General features: G+C 40.7%; 1 protein-coding gene across 15 annotated transcripts in view; it reads right to left on the minus strand.

Annotated features, from left to right (window-relative positions):
- Nucleotides 1-20,879, minus strand: part of NEB (nebulin) — a 183,749-nt gene that overhangs the window by 133,464 nt on the left and 29,406 nt on the right. For 13 of the 15 annotated variants that reach the window (XM_069982711.1, XM_069982701.1, XM_069982703.1 and 10 more), the window contains exons 1-2: nucleotides 1,241-1,320; nucleotides 443-526 (exon numbers count right to left, since the gene is read on the minus strand). The exons of 1 other annotated variant lie outside the window; for it this stretch is intronic. The gene's annotated coding sequence lies outside the window, so the exon portion shown is untranslated. Of the gene's footprint in view, nucleotides 1-442; nucleotides 527-1,240; nucleotides 1,321-20,879 lie in introns of those variants that run through there. One more of the 15 variants, XM_069982697.1, reaches the window with a different exon arrangement.

The raw sequence follows: 20,879 nt of genomic DNA on the forward strand, positions 1-20,879 counted from the left end.
TAGATAGATAGATAGTAATAGATAGATAATAAATAATAGATGAATAGATAGATAGATAGATAGATAGATAGATAGATAGATAGATAGATAATAGATAGATAAATAGATAATAAATAATAGATAGATAGATAATAGATAGGAGATAGATAGATCCATAGATAATAAATAATATATAGATAATGAATAATAGATAATAGATAGATAGATAGATAGATAGATAGATGGATAGATAGATAGATAGATAATAGATAGATAATAAATAATAAATGGACAGATAATATATAGATAGATAGATAGATAGATAGATAGATAGGAGATAGATAGATAGATAGATAGGAGATAGATAGATAGATAGATAGATAGATTGCCCTTATACCGCCTATGTATTGTACATCTGACCACAATGTGTAATAGATATAATAGACACGATAGTAATAGTAACCTTATGGGATTATATGCGTTCTGCACACCATGGGCCTGTTCTGTTGATCCCTGTTTTGTTTCTGCAGCGTTTTTTGGATCAGACCTGGAAAATATCAAAATGTATGTGTTTTTTTCCTCTTTCCCCCAGAGTGTGAGGCTTTAGTGGGTTGTCCCCTGTGGAATGCTAGAGCTGGGCCTGTCACAGGATTCGGTTTTATAACAGTGCAGTCCCCAAAGTTAGTAGTTGAAGCCTCGGAGCAGCTGCCGCCCGGCCAGGAGTTATGTGGCATGTAAGTTAATACCGCCAGCTGATTGGTGGGTTTTGTTTAGCCAGTTCAACTTAATACCTTCTGAGGAAACTGCAGCCTACTAGTGCAGGTTATATATAGGAACGCGTAATGCTGCTCCTTTTTGGTGCCAACATAAAATAACTTAATAAAAAAAATTATAATAATAATAATTTTTTTAAATGGCAAGCTTATAGTGCAAATAAGCACAAATAGATGCCAGTTATCCTTACGGTCTATACATCCCCATTGTATACACCAGTCAATGGATGGCCCACAATACCACAGGGTGTAGCTGTTACTTAGTATATCACATATCCATATGCAGTCACTGACTAGGTGAAGTCCAGACAAACTAGTGACATACAGCAACCACTGGTCAAAGAAGAGATGAGCCCAACCAAGACCATAGTAATGGCCGGCTTATAGTCCTAGAAGAAGCCTCCATGTCAACCAAGCAGTAATGTCCAATGCAGGAAACACAACAGTCTTCACTATGGAAAGAGGAAAGAAAATATAGAAGCTCTTACCAGTGATATCTATTTAATTTCCTTAGCAGCAAAGCCTCCAACTCTTCCCTCCTCAGAAACGCTGGTCAAGAGCAGAGCAAATGCTCCAGCTCCCAAATTATCATGTGCCTCCAGCAGCCAATCCTGGGAGGGTTTGCTCAGGTTTCAGATGCTAAATATACTTGGTGACCCTTTTGAAGACCACCTGTTCAGCAAATCCGAAGGGAGAAGGACTAATAGTCATTTTCACTCTAAGCAAATAATAACAAGTGAGGTTGCACCCAAATATGACACTGATTTCTGCCTCTTTTTATTTATTTCTTTTTATGCTTTTTTTTTTTTAAGATCTTTTATGTTTTTGGTTTTTTTTTAAATGGAATTCTTATATACACATAAACTAGAATTGGAAATGAAAAAAAAAATAATCTATTTTAATTCTTCGGCTTAGGACCAAAACCCTTATACTTTATATACTATATACTTTACGTATAGACTGTATCTTTGTATTTTTATTCTATCTATTTTGCATTTGTTGTAACTATTTATTAGACTTCTATATTTGTAACATTCTCAGCGGAGCACTTTTTTTTAAAAATATTTGAGCATGAAAAAAACTGATTTATTATCTTAATACTTTTTTTTTGTCTTTTATATGTCATGAGTTTATAAATTTTTTCTACAGTTTTTTCTTTTTCGGGTCGTATTTTTGGATTGTCATATCGAGGCCAAAATATGTCTGCTTTTCGACAATTTCGACAATTATCGAAATAGTCTTTTATCCAAAAGTACAGCAGAAAAAAAAAACATTGCGGGAACATAGTCTAAAAGAATTTCACTGGGAGAAGAGGGAAAAAAAGACTGTTACGATGCATATTCGGGTAATATTTTGCAGACTTTTTGAGTATTGTTTAATATTGGCCATGAAAAAAATTATCACTATCTTTTATAGGTCATATAACGGTTACTCAGAATCTAGTTAAAGCACCTTTGGTAGTCATTCTGGCCTCCAGTCTTCTCGGCTATGAGGCCACATGGTTTTGGATTTGGGGACTTTCTACCATTCTTCCTTTCACATGCAGGTTGGATGGGGACCATCAATGGAGCCATTATCAGGTCTCTCCAGAGATGTTCCATTGGGCTCAGGTTAGGCCATTCACAAAGCTTTCCCTAGGCCTCCTGTGTTATCTTGGCAGTGTGCTTAGGGCCATTGTCTTGTTGAAGAGTCTGAGGTCCAAAGTGCTGTGGATGAATTTTTTTTGTGAAGAATATCCATGTACCTAGAGCTACTCAGCTTTTTCTTAACCCTTACCAGTCTCCCCCCTCAGCATGATGCTGCCCCACCATGCCTCTCTGTGGGGATGGTATTGGGCGGTGCTGTTGTCCTCCAGACATAACGCTAAGAACTGAGATCAAAAAGTTCCATCTTGGTTTCATCAGATCAGACAATCTTCTTTCCCACAGTCTTTCATTCAGCTGCTTTTTTGCAGACTCCAAGTAGTTTCCATGTGTCTACTGAGGAGCATCTTCTTTCTGACCATTCTTCCATAAAGGCAAGATTGGTGGAGGCTGCAGTGATGGTGACCTTCTTGAAGTATCTTCCATGTGCACACAGGATCTATGGAACTCAGCCAGAATGCCCATTGGGTTTTTGTCTCCTCTTTTATCAAGGTTCTTCTCTCCTGATTATATAGTTGGATGGGGCAGCCAGGTCTAGGAAGATTCCTTGTTGTTTCAAATGTCTTCTATATAACAAATATAGAGGCTGCTGAACTCTTGAAAACTTTCAGTGCTGCAGAAATGTTTTTGCCCCCTTGTCCAGATGTGCTCCTCTACACAACCCTGTCTCCGAGCTTTACAGGCAGTTATTTCCACCTCATGGCTTAAGTTTTTGCACCTTATATGGGCAGGGGTGTGTCTTTTCAGTGGAATGTACCACAGGTGACTCCAACAAAGGTGTAGAAATATCTCAGAGATAATCAAGACAAATGGGAGGAGCCAGAGCTAAATGTAATGTGTCATAGCAAAGAGGCTGAATACTTCTGTCCCAGAAGAAATTTTAGTTGTTCCTTTTTAATAACTTTTTGAGAATTTCTAAAATTCCATTTCCTGTTCTCATTATGGGGTATTGAGTGCAGAATAATGGCGACCACAGATATAGTCACACAGCTTGCCCAAGACGCAAAAAAAATGTCTGACAACTAAATTGACATACAGACCCAACAACTCCATTATTTCCATCGACAGGTGATTTTTTTTTATGTAAAACACCTTGTTTCTACTAGTGCAGAATAAATTATATTTAGCAGATTAGCTCAATGTAAATCAGTCATCAGGAGTTAAGCTGATACGTCCCTTCCCAATACTCTCTCAGTCAGTAGTCAGTCATTACAGGCTTCTACGCTCCTGTCTATATACTGCACATATACTCTAGAATTATCCGCTATAGGGTTACACTTATTAGTGCTCACAATGAGACGCTGCCAGCTTGTACAAGTGTTTTATACATTAGGGGCTCTGTCTACTAAGTGGTGCTATGAGATATGATTATATATCATTATAATGTATACTGCAGTGGGTGAGAGCCAGGACATAACACGCAGGATTAGCACTGCTCAACCACTACATGTCATTCTAAATGTATAATAACAAGGGATGTGTACAGAATAACTCTGGGGATCTAAGACTCTAATATAGATACAGGAAAGAAAACCAAAGTCTCTATTTATATATCTATCTCCTATCTATCTATCTATCTATCTATCTATCTATCTATCTATCTATCTATCTATCTCCAATCTATCTATCTATCTCCTATCTATCTATCTATCTATCTATCTCCTATCTATCTATCTATCTATCTATCTATCTATCTATCTATCTATCTATCTATCTATCCATTCATCCATCCATCCATCCATCCATCTATCTATCACTGTCTCCTATCTATCTATCTATCTATCTATCTATCTATCTATCTATCTATCTATCTATCTATCTATCACTGTCTCCTATCTATCTATCTATCTCCTATCTATCTATCTATCTATCTATCTATCTAGCTATCTATCTATCTCCTATCTATCTATCTCCTATCTATCTATCTCCTATCTATCTATCTCCTATCTATCTATCTCCTATCTCCTATCTATCTATCTATCTATCTATCTATCTATCTATCTATCTATCTATCTATCTATCTATCTATCTATCTCCTATCTATCTATCTCCTATCTCCTATCTATCTATCTATCTATCTATCTATCTATCTATCTATCTATCTATCTATCTATCTATCCATCTACAGTCCGCAAAAATCCGCAGCACTCCAACATATGGTAAGAAGATTTATTCCATCAACACAGGTACAGAAAATTAGCTAATTTTCTGTACCTGTGTTGATGGAATAAATCTTCTTACCATATGTTGGAGTGCTGCGGATTTTTGTGGACTGTGTTTGGGATCCCCGGCCAAGGGACTTTCTTTGCTAGCACCCACTCCTTTGTTTTTGGATGTGCGGCTTTCTTCTGTGCTATCTATCCATCTATCTATCTATTATCTTTCTATCTCCTATCTATCTATCTATCTATCTATCTATCTATCTATCTATCTATCTATTATCTATCTCCTATCTATCCATCTATCTATTATCTATCTATCTCCTATCTATTCTATCTATCTTTCTATTATCTATCTATCTATCTATTATCTATCTATCTCCTATCTATCTATCTCCTATCTATCTATCTATTTATCTATCTATCTATCTATCTATCTATCTATCTCCTATCTATCATCTATCTATCTATCTATCTATCTATCTATCTATCTATCTATCTCCTATCTCTCTCTCTCTCCTATCTCTCGCTCTTATCTATCTATCCATTGTGGCCCTTTTGTATTAGGGGCTCACTATTATGTCTGGACCCAGCACAGGAACTATTGGTAGACCCTGCCAATATATATATATCTTCCTGACTCCCCTATGAGATCTGTCAGCCCTGTCCTTACAGCACATCTGATCTCCACAGCCGTCATATAATGTGATCATCTCTCAGAATGCGTCCAGTGCTCTCTGCATGTTATGTGGCCGGTGCCTGGGGTCACCCTGCATACTAGATAATAGAAGTATTTATTGGGGACAACTGACATTGCTGAGACGTTCTGTGGTTGGAGACGTGATGAGTTATGAGTTCAGGATCTGTTCAGACTATATTCTTGTCGCTATTTTCTCAGATCAGAAAATCTTTTTAGTTGCTGCTTGGTGCAGGCCTGGACTGACAACACTTTCTAGAAGGGTCTGTAGGCATAATGTATGTATGGCAACAAATAAGTAGGTACAATGTAGAGATAATCTGCCAGGAAAGCAGCTGAGATCTTTATGGTGACTCCTGAGACGTCTGCTCAGACTATCTGCATACATGGGATCATACCAGAAATCATGAAATCACAGATCATGTACTCAGACATTATATAGTTAGAGATTATGTACTCAGACATTATATAGTTAGAGATCATGTACTCAGACATTATATAGTTAGACATGGAATTAAAGTTCATGTAGTCAGAAATAATGGAGGCAGAAATGATAAAAATCATTGGTTATGTAGTCAGTGATCACAAAGGCCTAGATAATGTAGCACATATAATGAAATCTGGGACCATGTAGTAATAAATCATAACATCAGGGATCATGACATAAGGGAAAGTGTATTTCAAGCTCATATAATAAGAAATCATGTAGTCACGGATTATGGAGTCAGAGATCATGCATGAAGACAGGAATCATGAGTTTATGTAATTATAAATCAGGTAGTCGGGGATCATGAAGACAGAGATCATGAAGACAGGGATCATGTAGTCAGGGATCACGAAGACAGGGATCATGTAGTCGGGGATCATGAAGACAGAGATCATGAAGACAGGGATCATGTAGTCAGGGATCACGAAGACAGGGATCATGTAGTCAGGGATCACGAAGACAGGGATCATGTAGTCAGGGATCATGTAGTCAGGGATCATGAAGACTGGGATCATGTAGTCAGGGCTCATGTAGTCATAGATAATGAAGACAGGCATCATGTAGTCAGAGATTATATAGTCAGGGATCATGAAGACAGGAATCATGAGTTTATGTTATTATAAATCAGGTAGTGAGGGACCATGAAGACAGGGATCATGTATTCAGAGATCAAGTAGTCAGGGATTATGAAGCTAGGGTTCATATAGTCAGGGATCATGTATTCAGAGATCATGTAGTCGGGGAACATGAAGACAGAGATCATGTATTCAGAGTTTACACAATTAGAGATCAGGTAATCAGAGATCATGTATTCAGAGTTTACATAATTAGAGATCAGGTAATCAGAGATCATGTAGTCAGGGATCATTTGGTAAAAGTGTAGCTAAGGACTATGCGGTAGTCTTTCAAGGCTAAAATGAATAAAGCAAAGATCGTGTAAATAAACTTTTTTCCAGAGGTAATATCACACATGACTAATAACACAGGGTCCAGAACAGTAAGAACGTGCAAGAATGATATATGAGCTCCTTGATTTCCAGCAGATGGTCCATATGGTATTACCACGCCTCAGTATGGCCCATGTCACAGCATTACATGACTTACATGTTGCAGCAGATACCTTACTGCAGTAGGCCTCGTCCTCTTTGACACAAAGACCCACCTACTTTTTTAAAAGCGGTAGACCTGACGTAAAGTGAGCAAAGGCTACAAATAAAATATTTGTCAATCCATCAATAATACATGTTACCTCTATTTACCAGATAGGGGACAACAAACTGAATGGTAGGGGTCCGACCTTTGTCCCTGGATGAATGGAGCAGCAGTGCACATATTCCGCTACTATTCTATTCACATTCAAACATGGCCAAGCACCAAACTCAATAATGCCCGGAAGTGCCATAGATAGTGACTGGAGTCATAGCGGAGTATGTATACTACTGCTACATTCACTCGGGGGACAACTGACCCCCATTCTGGTCCCAGCAGTTGGACCTTTACTGGTCAGTTTGTTCACCTCCTATCCTATAGACAGGTAAACATTTGAAACCCTGGGATGAGTCATTGTCTTGGTTTCCACCAAAAATGAGGCCAAAAAATTGCAAATTACCAATGGTTTTTGAGTCCTGGCCCCTTTTACTAAAACCACTTTTAACCTAAGTGACATGACTGGTGCAGTTTGGTGAAAAATGGTGCACATTGTTCGAGGTAGACACACGCGAAAAACAGTCAAATACGCTAATAAGACACGTAAAAAATCTAGTGGGATTAGAAAATAAAACCCTAATGTGTTGGGGTTCTAGAAAAAACCCAACAACCCTATTAACTCCTACGTGAGGGTTCCCTTTTAGTGTTGGGCGGACTTGTCGAACTGTTTGGGTTTGACAACGTTATCCTTACCTGATCGCTCGGCAATTGATTCCCCACAGCTGCAGAGGTTGGATGCTATGGCTGTATCCATTATTTTCAGGACTCCCTAGGGCAGCATCCAAATTCTTGAGCCACCGGTAATCAAACGACGAACATTTGGGTTTGGAGAACGTTGCCGAACACAGTTTGAAAGTTTCACCCAAGACTATTCCCCTTAGGTTTTACTCCCATAGACCCATTCAACCACAGATGGACTATGTACACGTTCTACTTTCTCCCAAAGGAGGTCAAAACATTTTCCTCTTGGCCTCCATCGGGGTAGTTTTTGTGGGATACAGCAAAAAAAAAAAAAATAAATAAAATGATGGCCAATGATTGAAGTATGGCTTTATATGCCTGTTGTATACATCAGAGGCATGAACATAGTGTTAACCCTTAGTGAGATCAGACACACTGACCTTCACACAAAAACACCAACGTCCTCTGGAACAATGACGGCTACGTCTCCCCTGCTGCCTGGATGACCATGACTGCTGGGACATTAATAGAAGTCAGATCAGGAAGGATAACATGCTGATACGGGGGGGACGGCTAATTTAGAAATTGCTCATCTCCACACCATGTTTTCTTGTCCAGTTTAGATCATGACCTCCCATTATAATCCTTCTCGCTGCAGTGGTCGGGTTACCAACCTTTATGTATGTGCCTTCTCTGTTTGTTTACAACACATGATCCAAATAATTATGCGAAATATCGAATCGGGTCAACTGTGCATATTAATCCCAGTGAAGGCACCTAGAACTGATTGTTATGGTGGAATACGACCCAAGCACTGTGATACACGGTGTACCTCATTACCAATAGGGACCATATAAATCCCAACTTGTTAGAGGCTCTGATTTTGATTTTAGGCATCTGAGGGTGGAGAGATGTAGCAGAGCTGGGTTTGACATAGGGAAACTTTTATATCTTTATATTACTTTAACTTTATTTAAGTAAGTATTGGTCTTGAATATCACAAACTTTGTATTAAAGGGGAATTTTTTTTTTTGCCAGAAAGTTATACAGATTTGTAAATTATTTTTATTTAAAAAAAATTCAAGTTTTCCAGTACTTATCAGCTGCAGAAGTGGTGTAATTTTTCAGTTTGACACAGCGCTCTCTGCTGCCACCTCTGTCCGATGTCAGGAACTGTCCAGAGCCGTAGCAAATCCCCATAAAATAAAATGTCTACTGCTCTGATCAGTTCCTGTCATGGGCAGAGGTGGCAACAGAGAGCACTGTGTCAGACTGGAAAGAATACACCACTTCCTGCAGGACATACATCAGCAGATAAGTACTGGAAGACTTGAAATTTTAAATGAAAGTAAATTACAAATCTATATAACTTTCTAAGACCAGTTGATGTGAAAATAAAAAAACAAAAACATTTTTCTCCGGAGTACCCCTTTAAGTACACTCTACATCATAGATTCTATTACACTTTAATGTTCTGTTTGTAGTTCTTTTTTTTCTCTATATTTTTACTAGAGGCTTTTGGACATTTAAAAACTATGGTCTTTTTTTTTAGCCATTAAAACTTAAACGTGTTTGTAAAAATTTATTTTTAAGACAAACTGGTTAAAAAAGTGGTTACAGTTACAGTTTTATTAGCTGAATCAGCAAATTTATCGATGATTGTTTTATGCTGATTTTTTTCCCTCTCATATGGGCGGAGGATTTTACAGTGACAACAAAGGAACACATTATTGTACGAAATCTGATCATTCTAACTGCCTTTTCTAACCATAAAAACAGTTTTATTGGCATTTTATGGCTAAAACCAGCAAAATTTTATTGTGTGTGAACGTGACCCTATTAGATACAGTCTACATAAGGCTACATTCACACCTTCCGTAAGTTTGTCTGTAATTGTGGATCTGCAATTACGGACAAATTTATGGCCCATTGATTTCTATTGGGCTGTTCACACGGTAATCTGTGTTTTATGGCTCCGCAATAAATACTGACAAACTGTGGTACGGACCATAATTGCGGCACAGATTGTCTCATACAAGTTTATGGGAATGTCCCTACCTTTAGCGGATCCGTAATTCTGTCCAGACTCGATGTTCCGCACAATTATTTGGATCAAGTGCTATAAACAAACAAGAGGCAGATAAAACCCGACGGCCACAGTGAGAGGGATTATAATGGGAGGTTATGATCTAACCTGGACAAGAAAACATGGTGTGAGGATGAGCAATATCTAAATCAGCCGTCCCCTGCAGCATGTTTCCTTCCTGATCTGACTTCTATTAATGTCTGTATATTCTTATTGCATCTCCCATGAGGAGGTCACCATCAACATCAAAACATGTCGGGAGATCTTGGGTAACATATAACAGTTTATAGCTGTGGGATTACTATTATGTGGATAAATACTATTCGATAAGGTTACATTTCCTTCAGTTTATTCATTTCTCCTGCTTGATACTGCAAGTTTAGCAGATATAGTGTAACCTTGGTGTAAGAGTAACTTGGATTGAAAGCATTTTGCAAGAAGAGCTCACAGTTTTTCAAAGTTGTGACTTGGTTTAAGAGTAGGGATGGTCCGAACCTGCCGAGGTTCGGGTTTGTACAAACCCGAACTCTCGGCAATGATTCCCGCTGTCTGCCCGCTCCGTGGAGATGGTGAATACAGCGGGAGGACCCGCTGCACGGAGCGGCCAGACAGCGGGAATTTGATGCCGAGCGTTTGGGTTCATACGAACCCGAACCTTGGCAGGTTCGGACCATCCTTATTTAAGAGCATTGCTTTGGTTTAAGAGCTCCCTGTACTGGGTTGGAGGGGGAGTGGGGGAGGGACATTGTCTGCATAGCGGGGTCTACAGCCCTGTACTCTGACCCAGGAAGTCTCCCTCACCTTCCAAATCATAGCAGATCCACTTCAGGCTGGGGCTTACATCAGGGGACAGGACTGTGGGGGTAATCTCTTTATAGCTGTAACCCCTCTCTCCCCGGACAGAGAGTGCTGCATGTATGTGCCCACATCTGCCCTGCTCATTCCTTCATGGTCCCTGCAGTCTCTGTCAGCCCTTGTGTTTCCCATCCTCTCCATTCCTGCTATAATGTGCCTGCACTCACACTCAGCTATACACACTGCTGCTACAATGTGCCTGCACTCCCACTCAGCTATACACACTGCTGCTATAATGTGCCTGCACTCACACTCAGCTGTACACACTGCTTTATAGAAAATTTTCTGTTAATGTCCTCCTGCGCAGCTCTGTGATTCTTACTTCCTGATTGGTCCATGCTGAACACACACCCTTCCCCATTGGTGTGACCACACAGACCTCTGACAACAGCCCTGCTTCTCTATTCCAGGCTGTTGTACTACGCTACTGCATTATGTAGATCTGCAGTTCCATCCTGTATCTAAAAACTGCTGCTGTTCTTTCAACTTTATGCAGTTACTATAGATAACACACCACGCTGATTGCTATACTGCACAGTAAATTTTATTTAGAATAAAAAATCCTTATTTTAGTGGTGTGGAACCAATTGTCTGCATATCAGTGATTTCTTATGTTAAGATTTGCTTTGGTTTAAGAGTAGATTTGTATTACAAGCACCACTGTACTTTTATTCTTCACTTGAATTCACAGTATATAGTGTGTATTAGTCTGTTTTTAATAACGATTACTGCTTTAATAACAACTCCTGCTCATTATTGTCTTCTGAGAGCTGGGGATTTGCTTCAGCTCTGGACAGTTCCTGATATGGACAGAGGTGGCAGCAGAGAGCACTGTGTCAGACTGTAAAGAATACACCACTTCCTGCAGGGCATACAGCAGCTGATATGTACTGGTAGAATTGAGATTTTTAAATAGAAGTAATTTAAAAATCTGTACAACTTTCTGACACCAGTGGATTGTTAAACATATTTTTTTTTACTAGAGTACCCCTTTAATGAGAATCCAGTGGGAAAAAAATGCTGGGTCATTTTACGTCTCAAGAACTCTGCGTGAAGTCAGGGCCATAAAGTCAATGGGTTCGCTGTTGGTATTCTATGGTGTATACCAACATAGCTTATTGACATTTTTTTCTCACATATACAGACAACATACCATGAAAGTTGACATAAACAGGGTCTTAGGGGGAATACAAGATTAGAGGAAAAAACTGTTACTTTCTTGCAAAAACAATGCCACCCCTTTCCCGAGGTTGTGTGCGGTATTACAATTTAGCTCCATTCACTTCAATGGAACTGAGCCGCAAAAAACACACCAAACCTGAGGACATGACTGTTGCTTTTTCTGGAAGAAAGTGACCATGTTTTCCTAAGTCTGGCTTGAGACTGAAATTTGGGAATAATACCAGCGGCCAGATGTTAGCTGGAAGTCAATGGAAGTTTATGATTTGCCTAACTTTTTTCTGGTGTGGCTTTTTTCTCTCCTTTCTGGCATTTTTGAGGTTTTTTGGCAGTTTTTCCAAAATGCAGCATGCTGAGGGTGTGGCCTTTTTTTCCCCATAGACTTTAATGGGCATGTTCTGGTCAACTCAAAAACGCCATTGCTGTGCATATGGATTTTTTTCTGGTGTTTTTGTACCCTTTTCGCCCAGCAATTAGGTTAAGTGATGGCCGAAAAAAACACAAAAAAAAAACGCCTAAACCACAAGGATTATTAAACAAAACAAAACAAAAAGGATTATTCACACATTAAGTAAAAAACACCATGGAATAATAAACACCATGGGGGAGATTTATCAAACATTGTGTAAAGTGAATCTGGCTCAGTTGCCCCTAGCAACCAATCAGATTCCATCTTTCATTTTCCAAAGAGTCTGTGAGGAATGAAAGGTGGAATCTGATTGGTTGCTGGGGGCAACTGAGCGTGTTTCACTTTACACCATGTTTGATAAATCTCCCCCCATGTGCTAAGAGTGAGGGCATCCCAAAGGGCTATAAATGTTACTCATTGTATAAAGGAAATTTCCAGTCTCTTTCTGCGTGAAGCCTTTGCTAGATCTCTGCTTGCTGTCATTCAATAGGAATTCATTGCTTCCTTCCCAGGGATGAGTATGGGTCCCGGTTATGTGATAGACGCAGCTGCAGGGTTTATCACATTCCAAGATTCAAGATTCTGGGTGAATGACAGCAAGCACAGATCCTGAAAGCCAAAGAAACAACATGGAATTTTTTATAATTTTTCTAGTTATCGTCCGGCAGTGGAGCTGTATACCGTAAACTGGACGTCTGTGTTAAAAAGGAAGAAAATCTAAGGTATCCTGCATGCCACAGCCGCACACATAGAAAACAATGTCCCAGCTCAGTATAACATGTATACGAGCCCGGCATAACATACACGTCTGTCATCCCGCCATCTAGCGTCATGTAGTGATGACCCCATAATACGTCTGCATGGAATCGTGAAGCACATGATTTACAGCTCCAGCAAAGCTGAGACAGCTGCACCTGTGGATTTATGACACGGCCTAAACATGGCCGCCAGTTGTAGGCAATCGCTTCTCACACGGAGAGATTTTCATCAGGTCTTTAATGCGGTTCATGAAGTTGGAAACAGGTGTAGAATCAAAAAACGCTACAGTACCGCAATGAAACTGCGACATGTGTGAACACAGCCTTATGCTTTCTCTAGCATTATAATATCAGTGCTCTCTGCTGCCACCACTGTCCATGTCAGGAACAGCCCAGAGCAGCAGCAAATCCCCATAGAAAACCTCTCCTGCTCTGGACAGTTCCTGACATGGACAGAGGTGGCAGCAGAGAGCACTGTGTCAGACTGGAAAGAATACACCACTTCCTGCAGGACATACAGCAGCTGATAAGTCTGGGAAGACTGGATATTTTTTAATAGAAGTAATTTAGAAATCAATATAACTTTCTGAAACCAGTTGATTTAAAAGAAAAAGATTTGCACTGGATAACCCCTTTAAAGGAGTTATCTAGGATCAGAAAAATCAAGTTACTTTCTTGCAAAAAAAGTGCCACCCCTGTCTTCAGGTTGTGTATGGTATTACTGAGCTGCAATACCCCACCCAAACTGAGGACAAGAGTGGCGCTGTTTCTGGAAGAAATCTAATTGTGATTCCAATACCTCTGAGGCGTGAGGTATTGTGCATTTCACGCCTTGCACTGTTATGGAGGACACCGGGCACCGGGGATGTCTTAGATTAATGGCACACACAGGTTACATGACACTGCTCTGGAATTTGGACAGACCTAAGGGAATCCCAGATTGAAAAGCAAAGCCAAAAGCGGGTCACTCCAGGGTGACATGTTACACGCTGGCCCTGCTGCAGGGTTATCCTCCCTTCCATCTAATATCTGCCATGACAGGACGGCAGGGGAAGAAGCAGAGGAGCGGGGATATAGGTGCAGTGACTAGAACCAGGCATATAGGAGCTGCAGGGAACCGCTGGCCTCTGCTATGACTGAGCCGAACAGCTGCTCTATGTTTGTCTATGGAAAACATGATATAAGCAAATGAGGCCGGCCTGCCTGTCTTATATATATATAGCAGCTCTCAGCTGAGAAGGGAGGATCTGGGGAAAGTAAAGGCTCTTGGGGGATGTTCACACTTACTGTTTTGTCTGCGGATTGTAGATGTGGCCCTGTAGTTGTATGTATTATGCATTTTCGCTTATTTTTCCACTGGGTCCATAGAGCGGCTGTGCCTTGAAAAATGCAAAAAAAAAAAAAGTAAAATAAACCAATAAATGGTCTAAACTTCAGATGGACTAGATGACAGGGGTCAAACCTGGTGCCCTCCAGCTATGACAAAACTTCAATTCCCAGCATGCTTTGGCTGTCTAGGCATGATGGGAATTGTAGTTTGGGAACAGCTGACAGGCCGCAGGCTTTACACCTCTGCGCTAGATTCGTCACTGGGATAAATGTGGCGGATTTAAAGTCCGCTCCTCTAAGTTTACACCAGAGACGGGGAACCTTAGGCCCTCCAACTACTGCAAAACTACAACTCCCATCATGCCTGGACAACCAAAGGAGATTATGGGAATTGTGTCGTTTCGCAACAGCCAGAGGTCCGAAGGTTCCCCATCACCTGGTTTACTGGTCTTAGGGTCCATTTACACAGAAAGATTATATGCCAAAGATTTGAAGCCAAAGCCAGGAACAGATTATAAACAGAGATCAGGTTATAAAGGAAAGCCTGAGATTTCTCCTCTTTTCAAATCCATTCCTGGCTTTGGCTTCAAATCTTTGGCAGATAATCTGTCAGATAATCTTTCTTTGTAAATGGACCCTAAGAATTTGATAGTTTTAGTAATTTTTTTACGATGTTTTAATCTGTGATGTTTTCCCTTTGCAAATCATGTGACTTACAGTGAATCTGTATCGGCATGTAGCTACCCCCAAACCGCATGTACTGCGTTGTAGACGCTGTGTCCGGTTTGGAGTCGGTCTTTCTCCCTGGGCCGGTATTTTGAAGAAAAACTAATTTTATTGCTGCAGCGGACCGGGAGTCAATCTGTCGTGCCCTAGGCCTGTTGCGCCTCTCTCCCCGTTTCCATCCAGCCCAGGGGTGTGCTGACAGTGGAGGGAGGTGGGGAGAGAGGCGCTGCAGGCCTAGGGCACAGACGCTCTAGGCCACGACAGATTGACTCTCTGTCCCGCTGCAACAATAAAATTAGTTTTTCTTCAAAATACCGACACCGGGAGAAAGGCCGACCCCCAAACCGGCCACATCATAAGGACCTCTACAACACGTTTCTCGCATTCTAAAATTTGTAACTTTTTTTAAGTCGAAAAATCATATGATTAGGCTTAGTTTTTGCTAAACTAAACTTTAATTTGTAATGACAACTCTTATTTTACCATAAGATGATTGGCAAGGCGGGAAAAAAAACTCTGTGTGAAATAAAATTGAAAGCCATATGCATTTTTGGTTATTGTGGGGCCTTTCATTTTTACACAATGTAATTTAGGGTTAAACGGACACGATCATCTTCCTCTGGGTTATTACTATTATAAAGATATCCAATTTCTAGAGGGTTTTTTTCAGCTTACAAAAAAAATTTAAAACTTTAGGAAAAATAAATAGGCCTATAAGTGCCCTATTCAGACCCCTTTTCTTTTTCCACCTATAAATCTTTAAAAGGGCTCTTCTTTTTTTTTCTCGTGATGGTCTGTACTAGGGATGGTCCGAACCAAGTAGTACGAACCCGAACCCTCGGTAATGATTCCCGCTGTCTGCCCGCTCCGTGCAGCGGGCGGATCCAGCGGGAGGACCGCCTGGAAAACTGGGATACAGCCATAGCCATAGGCTGTATCCCAGTTTTCCAGGTGGTCCTCCCGCTGTATCCACCCGCTCCACGGAGCAGGCAGACAGCGGGAATCTGATGCCAAGCGTTCGGGTTCGTACCATCGGCAGGTTCGGACCATCCCTAGTCTGTACTTTACATCGGTACCACTTTGGTCTGGAGTGGACTTTTTGATCGCTTCCTATTAATTTATTTTTTTATTAAAATTTTTAGTAAAAATTTACATTTTTGCCACTTGGAATTTTTTTTTGTCTATGGCATTCACCATATGTGGTCAATAATGTTGTACCTTAATTGTTCTGGCAATAACGGTGATAATATCTAAATCTTGCTCTCTGCTGCCACCTCTGTCCATATCAGGAACTGTCCAGAGCAGAGGCAAATCCACACAGAAAGACTCTCCTGCTCTCCAGACTGGAAAGAACAGACTACTTCCTGCAGGACATACAGCAGCTGATAGAAGACTTGAGATTTTTTAAAAGTAGTAAATTACACACCTCTGGCACCAGTTGATTTAAAAGATTTTTCCCTTTAAGGCCGGGTTCACACTGAGCAAAACTAGCAGAATTCCGAATGCCGTTAGCCTCCCTCTCATAATGGGAGTTTATGGGAGGCCCGCGCTCCTGCTCTGTCCGCGCGGAAGAATGAACATGTTCATTCTTCAGCGTGGAGAGACGATGTGAGAACAGCAGCGCGCCTCCCATAAACTCACATTATGAGAGGGAGGCTAACGGCATTCGGAATTCTGCTAGTTTTGCTCAGTGTGAACCCGGCCTAAGGGTGCCTTCACACACACCGGATCCGCAGCAGATTTGATGCTGTGCTCAATTATTCAGATCCTATCTGCTGCGGATCCGCAGCAGAAAATCTACTGCAACGCGGTGTGTAAAAACTACCCTTAAAGGGATATTCCCATCATAACTTATATAGTTAATCTTGTAGGACTCATCAAGTTATACATTTTTGCAAAAACATTTGTTAAGCAAACTTTCCTCCTTCTCCTGATATGCTGCTCTTTGTTCCCATTGCTGACAGCTCATTGTCTAGGTTATTGACCACTACTCTGCTCTAAAAGCAGTGGTTTGGCTGATGTATATAAAGCTCTAGTTTATATATATTATACAGTATATATATATATATATATATATATATATATATATATATATATATATATATATATAGATAGATATACTATATGGGGAGATTTATCAAACATGGTGTAAAGTGAAACTGGCTCAGTTGCCCCTAGCAACCAATCGGATTCCACCTTTCATTCCTCACAGACTCTTTGGAAAATGAAAGGTGGAATCTGATTGGTTGCTAGGGGCAACTGGACCAGTTTCACTTCACACCATGTTTGATAAATCTTCCCTATATGTCTATATATCTATATTATAGCTATACATACACCTACCAGACCACAGCTTTTTTAGCAGAGTGATGGTCGGTAACCTAGACAACGAGCTGTTAACAATGGGAGGGAAAGAGTAGCATATCAGGAGAAGGAGGCAAGCTTGCTAAATGATTGTATTTGCAAACATGTATAACTTGACAAATCCTGCAAATATAACTATAATAGCTGAGAATAGTCCTATAACAGGGGTAGGGAACCTAGGCTCTCCAGCTGTTGCAAAACTACAACTCCCATCATGCCTGGATAGCCAAAGCTAAAGCTTTGGCTATCCAGGCATGATGGGAGTTGTAGTTTTGCAACAGCTGGAGAGCCAAGGTTCCCTACTCCTGCCCTATGAGAAATCCAGGCTGCAACTAGGCCAGACTTTGTGTTCATTTCTATAACTTACCTCTATTTTACTTCAAGTAGATGAGAATATATCCAATCACAGAACCAGATTGGACGTTTCCACGTTGTAAAGGTTGAGCTAAAATAGAATGAGAGGTTATAGGTGCGTCTTATTTCTCAGCCGTGTAGTTATAATAGGAAACTGCAGCAGTCACAATCCTGGCAGCGAACAGAGCGCCCTCTCATGGGCTGATGACACATTGCTCCGCTACCTATACAGAAATGTATGGGCTGTGCCAACCTTATATACAGATACAGTGATGGCAAGTAATGGCACAAGCTACTGCCAGGCTTTAGGGCACAATACAGGATTTATGGAGTTTTACCATCTTACTCCAGTTATATCCATCACCACTGCTGCCCGCTATAATATACAGAAAGGCAGCTGGACAGTTCTGTCCCTCCAGCCCTAGTGGACATGTTTAACCCTTTTAGGACCAAGGTCTATTCTTCAAATCTTTATGTGGTTATAGCTCTGTGATGCTTTAACTTATCCTTGAGATTCTCCCCTCCCCCCAATACATGTCCCCACTTCATGAAAAAAAAAAAGGCAATTTTTTTCTAACTTTGAATTTTTCGAGGTCACCGTATTGGTTAAATCATGTGATAATTTTATCGCCATCGTTGTCGATGCCATGTCTGATGACAGGTATAAAACTGGGTTCACATTGGTCAACTTTTTAATGCAAAAAAAAAGACGAAAAACAGTATTTGTGTGCATACGTTTTGATCAGTCTTTGCATTGACTGAGCTTGCTGCATAGAGCCTCCAGACCTACTGGTATATCATTTTGTACTTTGCAATAACAGGCTGAATTTTTTCATAAAGTACACTGCTAAACCAGGAAAAAAAAAATCAATGTGTGGTGAAATTGCAAAAAAAAACCCGCATTTCTTTTATTTAATTTTTTTTTTCGTTTTTACGCCGTTCGCCTTGGGGTAAAACTGACTTGTTATGTATGTTCCTCAAGTTGTTACGATTACAACGATATATAACATGTATAACTTTCATTGTATCTGATGGCGTGTAAAAAATTCAAACCATTGTTAACAAATGTAGTTCCTTAAAATCGCTCCATTCCCAGGCCTATAGCGCTTTTATCCTTTGGTCTATGGGGCTGTGTTAAGTGTCATTATTTGCGCCATGATGTGTTCTTTCTATCGGTACCTTGATTGCGCATATGCGACTTTTTGATCGCTTTTTATTACAATTTTTCTGGATTTGATGTGACCAAAAATGCAATTTTGCACTTTGCGATTGTTTTGCGCTTACACAGTTTACCATGCGAGATCAGGAATGTGATAAATTAATAGTTTGGGCGATTATGCACGCGGCGATAGCAAACATGTTTATTTATTTATAACATGGGAAAAGAGGGATGATTCTGACTTATTAGGGGAGGGGGCTTTTTATTGATAATAACACTTTTTTTTTTTTTTACACTTATACTAGATGCCCCCCTGGGGTTAGGGTTATTCCCCCTGGGGGACTTCTAGTATAAGTACACTGATCTCTCATTGAGATCTATGCTGCATAGATCGATGAGATAGGCACATTGATTGCTTCCGGCTGCTGCAGCCGGAAGCAATCGAGTGCCGAGCCGGGATCAGCACCATTACGGCTCTGACCCCCGGAGGTAACAGATGTGTGGATCACTCCCCACTAGACACCAGGGAACTGCTGCATCAAGTAATCGGATGCAGCTGTCAACTTTGACAGCTGCATCCGATTACTTTATTAGCGGGCACGGCGATCGGACCGTGTCCGCTAATAGCCGCGGTCCCGGGCTACGAGCGCGGCAACCCAGGACCGCAGCGGTTCAGAGCGCGGCCCCGCTCTGAACACATGAAGGCGGCCCTGGACGTCGCCTAAGGATTAAAGGAGAAGTCCGGCGAAAATTTTTATTGAAGTATTTTATTGTCCCCCAAAAGTTATACAAATCCCCAATATACAGTACACTTATTATGGGAAATGCTTATAAAGTGCTTTTTCCCTGCACTTACTACTGCATCAAGGCTTCACTGGAAAACATGGTGATGTCACTTCCTGGATAAAATGGTGATGTCACTTCCTGGATAACATGGTGATGTCATTACCCGACTCCAGAGCTGTGCGGGCTGTGGGCTGCTGAACAGGATGATGGCAGAGGGATGCTCAGTGTTCCTTCAGTGCCCCGTGTCCCTCAGCCATCATCCTCTCCAGCAGCCACAGCCCGCACAGCTCTGGGAGTCGGGTCGTGACATCATTTTATCCAGGAAATGACATCACCATGTTATCCAGGAAGTAAAGCCTTGATGCAGTAGTAAGTGCAGGGAAAAAAGCACTTCGTAAGCATTTCCCGTAATAAGTGTATATTGGTGATTTGTATAACTTTGGGGGGCATTAGAATACTTCAATAAAAAAACTTTGCCTAACTTCTCCTTTACAGGGTTAATTTAGCAAACCTGTCTCCTCCTCCTGATATGCTGCTCTTTCCTTCCCATTGTTGACCACAACCACCACTCTGCTCTATAAGCAGTGGTCTGGTTGGCATATTATAGTTGTAATGCAGATGTATAGGACAAAGTGGGAGATCTATCAAACTAGTGTGAAGTAGACCTGTCTCCGTTGCCCCTAGCAACCAATCAGATTCCACTTTCTTTCCTCGTGATTCTTTGGAAAGTGAAAGGTGGAATCCGATTTGTTGCTAGGGGCAACCGAGCCAATACTACTTTACACCAGGTTGATAAATCTCCCTGTTTATATACAGGTTGGAGACCACCGTTGATCTAACATGACTACCACCAATAATGCACCCTTCACAATTTTCTGATTTTTAGTCTCTTCTCGACTGGTCCCAGGCTAAAGGAAGGAACAGGAACGACACCAGAGGACTCCTTCCTCTTCCCGTCTTACTTTATTATCACTAGGTCAAACTTATTTCAGCAAGTTTTTTTTTTTGGACAAGAGCAGAAGAGACAAATAAAGAACAATGGTACGGAGAGGGGACATGACATGCAAACCGGCACAGGCCAAGGAATGTACAATAAAAATCAAAAGGTCCAAAAAATAAAAAAAACAAAATATATATGTATATAAAAAAAAAGGGGGGGGGGGGTGAAGAAAAAAAGTGCCAAATAATAGTTTTACAAAGTAAAGCATTCAAGTCAGAACTGTGCAAGATTCACTGTGGTCAAGGCCAT

Source organism: Dendropsophus ebraccatus, chromosome 9 (genome assembly GCF_027789765.1).
Source record: "Dendropsophus ebraccatus isolate aDenEbr1 chromosome 9, aDenEbr1.pat, whole genome shotgun sequence".
In the NCBI taxonomy this organism is placed as follows: Eukaryota; Metazoa; Chordata; class Amphibia; order Anura; family Hylidae; genus Dendropsophus; species Dendropsophus ebraccatus.